This window comes from Orcinus orca, chromosome 19 (genome assembly GCF_937001465.1).
Source record: "Orcinus orca chromosome 19, mOrcOrc1.1, whole genome shotgun sequence".
NCBI classification, from domain to species: domain Eukaryota; kingdom Metazoa; phylum Chordata; class Mammalia; order Artiodactyla; family Delphinidae; genus Orcinus; species Orcinus orca.
The window spans coordinates 54,118,888-54,131,715 of record NC_064577.1 but is presented as its reverse complement, the minus strand read 5'-3'; the positions used below and the strand labels follow the sequence as shown (position 1 = coordinate 54,131,715).

The window sequence follows — 12,828 nt, the reverse complement described above, 5'->3', positions numbered from 1 at the left end:
ACTTTTCCCTGTGTTTAAAATTAAATTTACATACATGTATAGGAAAACAAGATATATCAGAACATGTGAAGAACAGCCATGAGGGGGAGAGTGATTTTGATGATGGTAGTCTTTCATTCTTTTCCAGAAATTCCCTTTGATGTTGGAGTTAGGCCATAATGGACTCTACAACAATGAGCTGTGAACAATAGTCAAAGCTTTAGGGTAATAAAATCATGCTGATGGGTTATGGTGATTTTTTTAATCATCAGTATCATCAACACCATGACTGTTACTTGGAAACCACTAGGTTTACAGTAGCTGTGTTCATGAAGGGCTGAGCTTTCACATGTTCATAGAACTAATACAACTCAGAGATTTCTACTGGAAGAAACTAGTCATCAGCATTATGGGGTGTCCTAGTCTTTCTATTCTTTTCTCACTTGGAGCCTGGAAGGACTGACATAAGTATCAGAACTGTATCTACAATTTTGGTTGAAGATGGACTCTCTTCTTTTCCTTCCCATCTCCTCTGGACACAAAGAAAATCCTTGGATACTTATGACTTTTATCCCTATTTGTAAGTTTAAGAAAACCCTGTCTTGTATAAGATAGTAAATCTCCTCCTGCTACCCCATCCATGTTGATAAAATGCACTGTAAGAGATTGAACTAAGCTTCTGCATGAAGCCAGTGATTAACTGAGCAATAAGTATACAGCTGAACTTTATAAAGACAAATATTATGGCCTGGAGAGATTGGTGAAATGTCTTTGTTTTTTCACTTGAAATCATCTTTCAGCATTCTCAGGAGTTAAGACCCTGGAAGAGATGATTTTCAAGAAATTTGTGAAATGCACAATTACCTTAAATTCAATTTATTCCATTTAAAAATATATTTTTCAACTCAGAGTAAAATAAATGTCAACACTTTTAAGCTATTTATAACTATTTTTTTTGGCAAGAATCATTCTCATATCCATTATTTTATTGCAAACTCTTAAAATGCTAATAGTAAATAAAGTAGATATTAGTGATAATGCTACATACATTGTTGGTGAGAGCAATGGATTTATAATGATGATCCTGATAATGCTTCCTGGGTTCTAGGTTTTGTGATAGTTTCTTGACATATACTACATTATTTAATCCTTCCAACAGCCTTACGAGGTGGAGAACTACAACTTAGACATGATCATGTCAGTTTTGTTTTTTCTTTTGTTGATGTGGTGTATCACATTGATTGACTTGGATATGTTGGACCATTCTTGCGACACTTGATCCAATCCAGCTTGGTCGTGGTGTATGAACTTTTTAATGTATTGTTTGATTCAGTTTCCTAATATTTTGTTGAGAATTTCTGCATCTATATTCATCAAAGATATTGGCCTGTCATTTTCTTTTATGATAGTGTCTTTGTCTGGTTTTGGTATCAGGGTGATAGTGGCTTCATAGAACGTCTTTGGGAGTGTTCCCTCATCTTCAGTCTTTTGAAAGAGTTTGAGAAGAATTGGTATAAGTTCTTCTTTGTATGTTTGGTAGAATTCCCAAGTGAAGCCATCTAGTCCTGGACTTTCATTTGTAGGGATTATTATTATTCTTTTTTATTACAGATCCTATTTCACTTCTAGTGATCTGTCTATTCAAATTATCTCTTTATGCTTGATTCAGTTTTGGTGGGGTGTATGCTTCTAGAAACTTGTCCATTTCTTCTAGGTTGTCCAATTTGTTGGCATATAATTGTTCATAGTATTGTTTTATGGTTTTTATCTTTCTGCAGTATTGGTTATTATTTCTCTTCTCTTGTTTCTTATTTTGTTTATTTGGGTCATCTCTCTCTTCTTCCTGGTGAGCCTGGTCAGATCTTTGTCAATTTTTTTACCCCTTCAAAGAACAAGCTCTTGGTTTTATTAATTTTTCTATTGTTTTAAAATCTCTATTTTATTAATTTCCTCTCTAATCCTTATTATTTCTTTCCTTCTGCTGACTTTAGGTTTTGTTTGTCATTTTTTTTCTAATTCTTTTAGGTGTTAGGTTAGGTTCTTTATTTGAGATTTTTCTTGACTTTTGAGGAAGGCCTGTGTCTCCATGAACTTCCCTCTAAGAACTGCTTTTTTGCATCCCATAGATTTTGTATGTTTTCATTGTCATTTGTTTCAAAGTATTTTCTTAATTTCCTCTCTGATTTCATCACTGACCCATTGGTATTTTAGCAGCATGTTGTTTAGTCTCCATGTAATCATTTTTTTCTCATTTCTCTTTCAGTTGTTGATTTCTAGTTTCATGTCCTTGTGGTCAGAAAAGATGCTTAAAATAATTTTTATACTCTTAAATTTGTTGAGGCTTGTTTTGTATCCTAGTATGTGGTCAGTCTTAGAGAATGTTCCATGTGTACTTCAAAAGAATGTGTATTCTGTTTTTTCTTGTTTTTTTGTATTTTTTGGATATACTATCCTGAAAATATCAACTAAATCTAACTGTTCTATTGCTTCATTTAGGATCTCTTTTGCCTTATTGATTTTCTTTCTGGAAGACCTGCCTGTTGATGTCAGTGTGGTGTTAAAGTCTCTTACTATTATTGTATTCCCACCAATGTCTCCCTTTATGTCTCTTAGTATTTGTTTTACCTATTTGGGTGCTCCTATATTGGGTGCATATATGTTAACAACTGTAATATCCTCTTCTTGTATTGATCCTTTTCTCATTATATAGTGCTGTTCTTTATCTTTCTTTATGGACTTTGTTTTAAAGTTTATTTTGTTTGATATGAGTATTGCTACCCTCACTTTCTTGTCATTTGCATTTGCATGAAATATCTTTTTCCATCCCCTTTCAATCTATGGATGTCCTTCACCCTAACGTGAGTCTCTTGTAGAAGGAATATTGTAGGCTCTTGGTTTATTATCCAATCTGTCACTCTATGTCTTTTCATTGGAGCATTTAATCCACTGACGTTTAAAGTAATTATTGACAGATACATATTTATTGCCATTTTAAAGCTTGCTTTCCAATTGATTTTGTATTTCTTCTTTGTTACTTTCTTTTTCTTTTTCCTTTTGTGGTTTTCTTTTGTATTATGCTATGTTCTCTTTTTTTTTTTTGTTTTTTTGTGAATCTATTGTATGTTTTTGATTTGTAGTTACACTTTTTCCAGTATATTAACTCCTTACTATATCTACTTGTTTTTGACTGGTGGTCATATAGGTTCAAACACATTCTAAAAAAAAAAAAAAAAAAAAAATCTACATTTTCTTACTCTCCTCCCCCATACTTTATGATTTTGATGTCCTCTTTTACATCCTCATGTTTATCACTTTGCTATTCATGTGGTTATCACTGTTTTCATGGAATTTTTTTTATTTTTAAAAAATCTGTGTACTGGCATATGTAAATGATTTAATTTCCAATTTTGATTTTCTCTTTCCTATAGATTCTTATTTCTTTTCTACTTAGAGAAGACCCTTTAATTTTCTTTTAGGATAGATTTAGTATTGCTGTATTCTTTTAGTTTTTGCTTGTCTGAAAAATTCTTTATCTCTCTTTTTAATCTAAATGATAATCTTGCTAGGTAAAGTATCTTGGCTTGCAGGTTTTTCCCTTTCAAGCATTTGAATATATCTCGCCACTCCCTTCTGGCCTGCAACGTTTCTGTAGAGAAATTAGCTGACAGCCTTATGGGGGTTCCCTTGTAATTAACCCTTTTTTTTTTCTCTTGCTGCCTTTAGAATCCTCTCTTTATCTTAACTTTTGACATTTTAATTATAATATGTCTTGGTGTAGGTCTGTTTGGGTTCTTGTTTGGGACTCTCTGAGAATCCTGTACCTGGATGTCTATTTCCTTTTATAGGTTTGGTAAATTTTCAACCATAATTTTTTCAATTACACTTTCTATCCCCTTTTCTCTTTCTTCTCCTTCTGGGATCCCTATTATGTATAGATTGGCACACTTAATATTATCCCATAGGTTTCTTACATTGCTTTCATTTTCTTTCCATTTGGTCTTCTGTCTGCTGTTCTGATCAGGTGATGTCCATTATTCTAACTTCTAGATCCCTTATTCATTCTTCTGCATTATTCAATTTGCTAGTTATTGGCTTCAGCTCAGTTTTCATACTGGCAAGTGAGTTTTCTAATTTTAATTGGCTCCACTTTATAGTTTCTAGTTACTTTTTATAGTAATTTGCATTTCTATCAATAGCCTTTCTTAATTCCTTCAGTATTTACATTACTTCCTTTATGAACTCAGTGTCTATTAGACTGAAGAGGTCTGTTTCATTGTTTGTTCTTTCAGGGAAATTCTATTGATCTTTTAATTGGGAGTGGTTACTCTGCTTCTTCATTTTACTTATATTTCTCTTACTTCATGTGTTTAGGAGAAACAGTTGTCTACTGTGGACTTGGAGGGCTATTTTTATCTGGGGACATTCCTGTCTAGCCTGTGTGAGTATAATATTTTTGGTGCGAGGACTGATTTTAGTATGGATGCCTGCCACATCTTTCCTCATTATTCTGGTCATTATTCCTTTAATGGGGATGTGACTGGTGCTGTGGTGACCAAAGACTGCACTGGATATTGATCCGGGTCTCCTCTTTGCTCTGTGGTTGCCACAGCCCTGTCTGGGGCAGGATCTGCTCCTCAGTTGTTGGAGTAGAAGCCCCCAGATCTGTTTCTGAGCTGCGTTGTGAGTTAGGTTGTATTGGAGCACTCCCACTGGGAGAGGAGCCACTGAATATTCCTCTGCCAGAGTTGTCTACAGGAGAGTGAGCTCTGTGGTGTGACCTGTCGCTCATTGTGGGGGCTCACAAAGTACACTATTGTTGGCTTCACAGTTGGCCCTGCCTTAACTGTGGGAATGCAGGCAAACAGCTCTGGTGTCCCTCAGGTGCTGTGCTCACAAAGCCACCAGCACAGATCAGCCAGTGCAGATCCACTGAAGTCAGGTACCAGGACCACAATAGTCATGGACCTTCACCTGCTGTGGGAACTATGGAAAGAGCCCAAACTCTGTCCCATCCTCCATATGTGTATGCCCACACAGCCCACGGCTGCTAAGGCTGGACCCATCCCAGCCATGGGAGCATTTGCAGTCCACTCTGATGTCCCACAGGCACTGAGTTTACAAAGTCAGCAGCAGATTGCACAGCCATGGGGAAAGGGCTCAGATTTCATTCCTGTTTCCGAAGTGGCATGGCCCCTGGGGATCAGCTCTATTTTCAGCCCCACCTCGGCATGTGAGCAGCGTGCTGGTTCTTGTGCACTCCCAGATATTGTGACGTCATGCTGGGCCAGCTGAGAGCACACTGAGAAAGAGGCTGCTATGGCAGGCCCCACCCCTCTGTTCACACCCTCTGTAATGATGGCACTTTACTTCTCTGGCAGGCCCAGGCTACTTCTGCTTCCCATCCCCCACCCCTACCCACCACCCAGCTGCAGTCGCACCACACTCCAGCCCCTTCAAGCTGTCTCCTCATGGCCAACCGCAGTCCTCTCTCCAGATCTGTCCTCCAGAGCCTGAGTTTCAGCACTCAGTCTCCATGTGCACCAGCAGACATTCATCTCAGGCTGAGGAGTGTTGGGCTGTGGCACGGACAGTCTGTGCAGGCCCCTCTCTGTTCTGCCTGCCACAAAACATCTGCTGCACTCTTCTCCAAGCCTCTGAAGCTCTCTTTCCATCTTGGCTGATCTCCCAGCTGGTGAGGGGGCTTCCCAGGGTGCAGGAGTATTTTCTCTTTCACAGCTCCCTCCCAGAGTCACAGGTTCCATCCCAATTCCCCCTGCCTTTTTTTCTTTTGTCCTACCCAGTTATGTGGAGATCTTACCTGCAAATTTGGGTGTCTGAGATATTCTGCCAACGTTCAGTAAGTATTCTGTGAGAATTGTTCCACATGTAGATGTATTTGTGACATATTTGTGGAAGGAGGTGAGCTTCACATCCTCCTTTTCTGCCATCTTTATTGGAGCCCCCTTTAATGAGCTTTTATTACCGCTACTGTCTTGATCACAGGAGTGAATTAGACCTATTCATTGTCCTTAAAACATGAGAGGGCCTAGGACAGCTTACCCCCATCTTGCTCATGAGACTTGTAGGGGCTCCCTGTGGATGTGATGTTGAAAAAGTGTTCTACTGGCCTGGATCAAACTTCTGGGATGCTTTCCCCAGAGCCAACTAAAGGAAACTATACTCTGGAGGGAAACTGGGATCAAAAACTTAAAGACGGAACTATGTGTTGATCTCATGGGGCAACTAGGACAAAATGATAGATATGCCAGGAGAACTGGTGGCCAAGAGGTCAGGAGAATGAAAACAAGTTCTGATTCATGAAGCAGAGGAAACCAGGTGGTTTAAGCAAACACTGAAAATCTTGGATGTGTGTGTGTGTGTGTGTGTGTGTGTGTGTGTGTGTGTAGTTGCAAAAAATTGGCCAGAATTCATCAGGGCAGCCTGGACATTTTTACCAAGTTATTCACCTTTCTTTCCCTCCTATGCTTTACTACAGTTTTTAAATTTCCTGCAAAGGTTGGTTCTAATTATTTTCTTCTGCAGAGAATTATTCCCAGCCATGCAGACTATAGGAAACTTGCTCAGTTGTCATGTATTTTAAAAGGCTCTGTATCTTCATTTCATTTGTTATATACAAAGTCTTTTCTCCAAAACGAATATAAAATTATTAAAGTAGAGGTAAGAATGTGATGCCTTTTGAAAGCCCCAAAGGCCTTAGTACAATAATCATTTTCATTATAGCAAAACACATTTCATTACATGTGCCATGCTCTCCTCAAGCACTTTTCACACATCTCATTTGGTCATGATAACAACAACCTATGTAGTATTTCCTATTATCTTCCTATTTTATGCACGAGGAAACTGAGTCCTAGAGTGTTTAAGTGATAATCCCAGGGTCTCCTTGATTAAAACACTGAGATGTTAACCCCTGATATCTCCCCAGGCCCAGAACAATTTTTCCTAAATGCTTTTGCCTTGCTTAGGTGTCAAGGAAGTAGATGTTAAGTGCAATCTGAATACAGCACCTGGATGGAGAATGTTGCTTGTCTGATGATTCACACTTTTAAATAAAATAATAAAAATCCTTGTCTGGACAACTTCACTGCCCCAATCAAGCTGGGATGTGGCCACTGCAGTTCTAAAATATACTTGGGTGATACTCCAGCTTGAATAGCATAATTTGCACATTCTTTGGGAAGTTCTGCATGGTGGCCTTGTGATCACAGTTCTTGTTCCGCACCTGCCAAAAGCTGGCTCCTGCTTTGGCTCCCTGTCCTGCTGCTCTTTGCTGGAAGGAGCATAGTGGACAGTGGGGTGATTTCTCCTTTAGCTGCAAATCTGAGCTAAAAAGAGACAAGCTGTGTGGGTGGCCCAAACCTATGTCCTGATTTAACCATTATTTACTGAGCACTTGGTATATATCAAGCATTTCTCTGCATCTTGGTACAGTGCATCTTCCCAGGGACCCAATGAGGTGAGCATTACTATCCATGTTTTACAGATGGGGCAGTAGATTCAGATGTGCTAAGTACTTCTTAAAGTCATTCAGCTACTAGAACAGAAGGGATCCGATTCCAGGTTCCCTGCTCTTGTTGTCATATCAAAATGCTTCTAGCTCACTTTGTGATGATTAAAGTGAAGAATGGAGGGGAAATATAATAAAATTGATGATCAAAATAACAAACATCACTACTAACATTTTTGAGTTCTCACCATGTTCTGGGCACTATGGGAACACGTTACAAGCATCATTTCATTTCATCCTCACAACATCCATGTGAAGTAGGCACCAGTACTTCCTTCATGTTACAAAGAAGGGAAAAGATGCTCAGAGATGTTAAGTCATTAGTCCAAGATAACAAATGATAGCACCAAGATATGAGCCCAGGCATTTTGTCAGTATAGCTTGTTATAACAGCTATACATAAACATACAATGTGTCCATTCTGGATTCGATTCAGAACCATGCCCTGGATCTTCAGGGTGAGAACCAAGAGGAAGGGGGAGACAGGCCTTTGAAAAATAGGTCCGACTGCCAACATTGCCAACAGAACTCAACCAATCAAAGTCACAATTCTCAACCTTTACCTCCATGTTCTAACACTGACTTAGGAAAACTGCCAACAGACTCCGGGGCAGATGATGGATCTACTGAGATGCAGATTCACCTGGCGTAGAGGTCAGGATGTCCAGGCCAGTTACCTCTGTCAGAAAGACCATCTTATCCCATCTGATTGTGAGTCAACTGGAGTGGAAATGTGGGTGCCTTGCCAAGCCTTTGAAAATCCACAACCCTGTCACTGAGATATGAGAAGGACCCTTAAGTTAGTAGCATTATGACACCACTTCTGGAAGAGAATCACTCACATGTCTCTGCAGCCATGGGGATTGTCACTCCCCCTGGTGAAGGCAGTGGAAACTCTTTGCAGAGTGATTGAGAACAGAGTCATTCCTGGCAAGGGAGAAAGGGAAAAAGAAAAGGAAAGTCAGATTGAAGATTAATGTTATATCTAGTTATTAATATAGCAAACCTAAAAGGAGCAAGGCTGTTTTGTGTCAGTGCATTATTTGTTACACACTTTCCTTTTCCTCTTCATTAAAAAAAGACGTAAGTTAAACAATACCATAGCAACATTAGAAAAAATTAAAGAAAATATTCACATTCTGTTTTGGTTCTTTATGATCCTTGTTAGTCTTTGCTCATATATTGTCCACTTTTACATGACTGTGATTATAGACTACAGTCAGTGTTTTTCCATGTTGTCCCATATTCTTAAAAACAGTTCTTATCAGAAGATAACTTAATGTGTGGATTACCCAGACCTATTACTTTTTCCTGTCTTCTCTTCATTAATATCTTTGATATCTGTATCTCCATTCTATTGTTTTTTTCCTGCGGTACGTGGGCCTCTCACTGTTGTGGTCTCTCCCGTTGCGGAGCACAGGCTCTGGACGCGCAGGCTCAGCGGCCATGGCTCACGGACCCAGCCGCTCCATGGCATGTGGGATCCTCCCGGACCGGGGCACGAACCCGTGTCCCCTGCATCGGCAGGCAGACTCTCAACCACTGCGCCACCAGGGAAGCCCTGTATCTCCATTCTAGAGTGTAAGCTTAGTCATATCCATCCCAGAGGGGGCAGAAGGCCTGAAAATCCAGGGAAATGTAAATTTGGCTATTATGTCATGTATTCATGGTTCCCATTAAAAATAAGACAGCTGTTAGAAAGGAGAAGGGAAAAAAGGGTCAAAACAGGTTTTTAAGATGTACTTTCATTTTAGTTATTTTCAAGTTGGGAAAACCAAAGGTGAAGAAACTCACCAACAAGCTGAGGAGCAGCTCTGCACTCTGCAGCCTTGGAAGTGGCCCAGCAGCTACTCCCAGGGGAGGGCACCTCTGGCTGCACCAGCAGACATGCCAAGGCTAGCCAAGGGGAGGGAAAGAAATGCCTCACATTCCTTTGGCTGTGTTTAGTCACTGACTCAGGAAGTATGTCTGTGTCACTCAGCTGGTAGCATCATTACCTTTGTCTGGGAGGCCAAGGGTTCAGGTCCCACCCCAGAATCTTGGCAGCTTCCCAAAGGCAATGCTTGTCTTGTCATGGAAGGTGAATGGAGGCAGGCACTGGAAAAGGAAGCTCTTTCTCCTTGGTTCTTCCAGGCAAACAGGAATCAGAGGAGCAAGAGTGACAACATATCACATTAGTTTGACCCACAAATTCCAAAGAACTCCAGTATGAGACTGGTACAACTATAACCCAGTTGCAGGCACTTCCAAGAGGAGAGGAAATATTGGGTTCCCTGCCCCACCATCTCTTTAACTCAGCACTCAGCTCAGCCTTTCTTCCAACCACAAGATTGTAGACACAAGAATAGAACAAAACGGCGGCAGGTCCTCATTGCCAGAGTGAAGAAGCAGAGGTCCACATGTACAGACGACACCAAAACTGGAACTCAGGGTCATATTCATGCAGAATAACCTCTTGATGAACTTTTTCTTTAAAATGCTTATGCACAGCACTGCTTGACAGTTTGCTATTACTTATGAAAACAATTTATCATTTATCATATTTCAATCAGTTTAAAAATTTTAAAGTATTATCACATTTGAAGTTATTTGGAATTATTTCTATTAAGTATACCTGTTAATTTTGCTTTTGACTAAATGCTGGAAATTCAGGGACAAAACAAAAAATGATGGCAGAGAGGGGGTATGGAGAAGGTGAAGATGGTGATGGATTTTCTTAAACAACATACACCCACTCCAATAAAATAATAATCTCTTAATCATGCAATAAAATTTCTTCTTTTGCCTGAAGAGTTTTTATGACAGCCTGCAGGGCCTGAAATATAGGTTTGTATTGTTTGTGTACAGGGTACTATTTAGACTTATAAATTGTGATAAGTATAGTTCTTGTTGATTAATTTTTTGGGCAGCCCTGATTCCAGAGCCCTTTGCCCAAGAGATTGGGAGGCTGAGTAGGAGTGGGGATGGTGGTCTTCTGGAGAAATTTTCTTTGAAATAGAGAAGCCACTGTAAGAGGAGACACCTCTCAGCTGAAGGAATGTCACCCTCCCTTCTTTCCCCCTTTAAACAAGACACTGTACTTTCAGCCAGCTGTCCAGGAGGTAGCACTTACTTTGGGACCCCACCAGGAGGTTCAAGTCTGGTGTTTCTGCTCCCTGGACACCTTTCTCTATCTTCCCATGGGTTTCATTTCTAGTCAGTTATTAGAAGCTCTCTTCCTGCTCCTGTAAGTCCATCTATCCCACCCTCCCAGGCCTAAACATGTGCCAAGAGAGAGGGTGACAGCTCCAGATGAAAGGAAAGCCCAAAGCCAGAAGGAAGCTGTGCTGTGTGGTACCTGACTTTAGTTCTTCCTGTTTCCATCTGAAAGTATTAACATGTTTCCTCTCTTTGTGAGGGCAAGGTTTTGTGGTTTTCAAAGAAGCTTTACTGAGGTATAATTCATATACCATACAATTTTTCCCACTTAAATTGTACAGTTCAAGAGCTTTTAGTGTATCCACAGAGCTGTGCAACCCTCACCACAATTAATTTTAGAATATTTTATTACTCCCCAGAGAAACCCAACAGTCTTTAAGCTAGCACTCCCCAAGCCCCCCCATTCTCCCTGCTCTAGGAAACCACTAAGCTAAATTTTGTTATCTATGGACATTTAATAGAAATGGAATCATTGGTCTGTTAAAGCATCCCACTATTCTTCCATAGAGCCTGGCAAAATACATTTAACCTGGTAGGTATTTGAGTAAGGTTCAATTAGTTACTTGTGTTGGGTATATTAGATTACCTAGTGTTAGAATTAATATAACTAATGGTGTGGGAAACTAGATAGTCTTAGATGAAAAGCCTCAAATGCCATTACTCAGAGTGTGCTAATGGTCTGGATATTACCAGAATGGAAGGACAACCTATGGTTCATAGCTCTCCTAGGTAAGCTCCCACAGACATGGACCCTTGTGCTCTCTGCATACTCACCTTTAACAGGGATGCCGTAAGTCCAGGAATCAATTCCTTAGAAGACTGGCTTTCTCTCATGAGCTGGCATACCACTCTGCCTGTTAATAGGCAATAGCACTAAAGTCCATATAACTTTTTCCCAACATGCTGTTATTCTTTCCCAAACATTAGCTTCGAAGCAGAACATTTGCTAAATGTTGTCTTTATTTCCAAAACTTGGGGTAAAGATCATATGCAACTAATGGCCGAGAGATAATTGGCCACTTTACATTTTCAGCCTCAAATGAACTCCCCTGCTTGAGTAAATTTCCCATCTTATAGAATGTGAAAATTTCAAGAAGGATGGAGCTTACACATCATAGTATGGTCTGTTAGATAAATGACCAGGAGTAATCTTTCTTAAAACCACATTTTTGTAGACAGAGTTATCAGAAAGCCCAGAAAAAAAATACTTGGTGGTTCAGCATTCATGCTTAAATGAAGGTAACATTTGTACCTTCAGCCCAATATGTGCCAGGGCTTGGAGGGAAATTGGTAAGGACTAATACCAAGGGCCTTTTGGGACTATTAAGCATTGTCTTCCTGGGTCTGACCTCCAGCATTTTCTTTGAGGAAAAAGCAAAAGGTGACTGCATTAAAGCTTTGTTCTCAGAGCTGTGATGAAGAGTCCAGAAATCTCCTCTCTTGCAGCTGGCTTCTTTTCACTAAGCTGTCATTGAGTCAGAAGTAAAATGATCATTTTTGTTTAATAGCTGAAGACATGAACAGCTTGCACTTTTCAATCCAAACGTGGTCTCTGGCACTGACTCTGGATCCCTGGGTGTTGAGAACTATCTAAGTAGGCTGAGTGCTCTTGCCCTGCATTTAAAGTGAGACCCTTGGTTCCTTCCTTTGGATCATCATCTTTCCTGAGATCTGCCTCATCTTGACCTGGTGACTCTGAGTTGTATTTTGTAGAGTAGAAAGGAGGTTTTACTCTTTTAAGCTTATATTTTTCACAAGCTTGAGCCCTTTGTTTTAGGATTCAGTTTCTTCACAGTGGAAGGAAACACGAAACTGTCCCAGCCCTTTATCTACTTGGATAGAGGTGTAGTTTATATCTCCTACCAGAGAGGAACTCATTCCGAAGATTAAATTAGTAATTCAAGAAGTATTGGGTTAGGAATTATCCTGAGTCCTAGGAGACAGGGGAGAACTAACCATGACCACTGCCTTCAAGGTGCTTATGATTTATTGGTGATTGGTTGTAGGGGAGAAGGAGGAGAACATAAATGTGGTGAGCATTATGACATAGGTAGGTATGGGTTATGATGGAACACAGTCTGGAGTGGGTCAGAAAGATTTTCCAGGAGAAGTGATTCCTTTAT

At 39.9% G+C, this 12,828-nt stretch overlaps 2 long non-coding RNA genes across 2 annotated transcripts; one reads left to right on the top strand and one right to left on the bottom strand.

Moving 5' to 3' along the window:
* Window positions 1-597: 597 nt before the first annotated feature.
* LOC125962034 (uncharacterized) lies at window positions 598-11,589 on the bottom strand. The gene is made up of 4 exons (XR_007473325.1): window positions 11,480-11,589; window positions 9,505-9,633; window positions 8,350-8,434; window positions 598-799 (listed from the first exon to the last, which is right to left on the bottom strand). It is a non-coding gene; the product is annotated as an uncharacterized LOC125962034 (long non-coding RNA).
* On the top strand, window positions 4,872-7,032 carry LOC125962033 (uncharacterized). The gene is made up of 3 exons (XR_007473324.1): window positions 4,872-4,918; window positions 5,781-5,836; window positions 6,966-7,032. It is a non-coding gene; the product is annotated as an uncharacterized LOC125962033 (long non-coding RNA).
* Window positions 11,590-12,828: the final 1,239 nt, after the last annotated feature.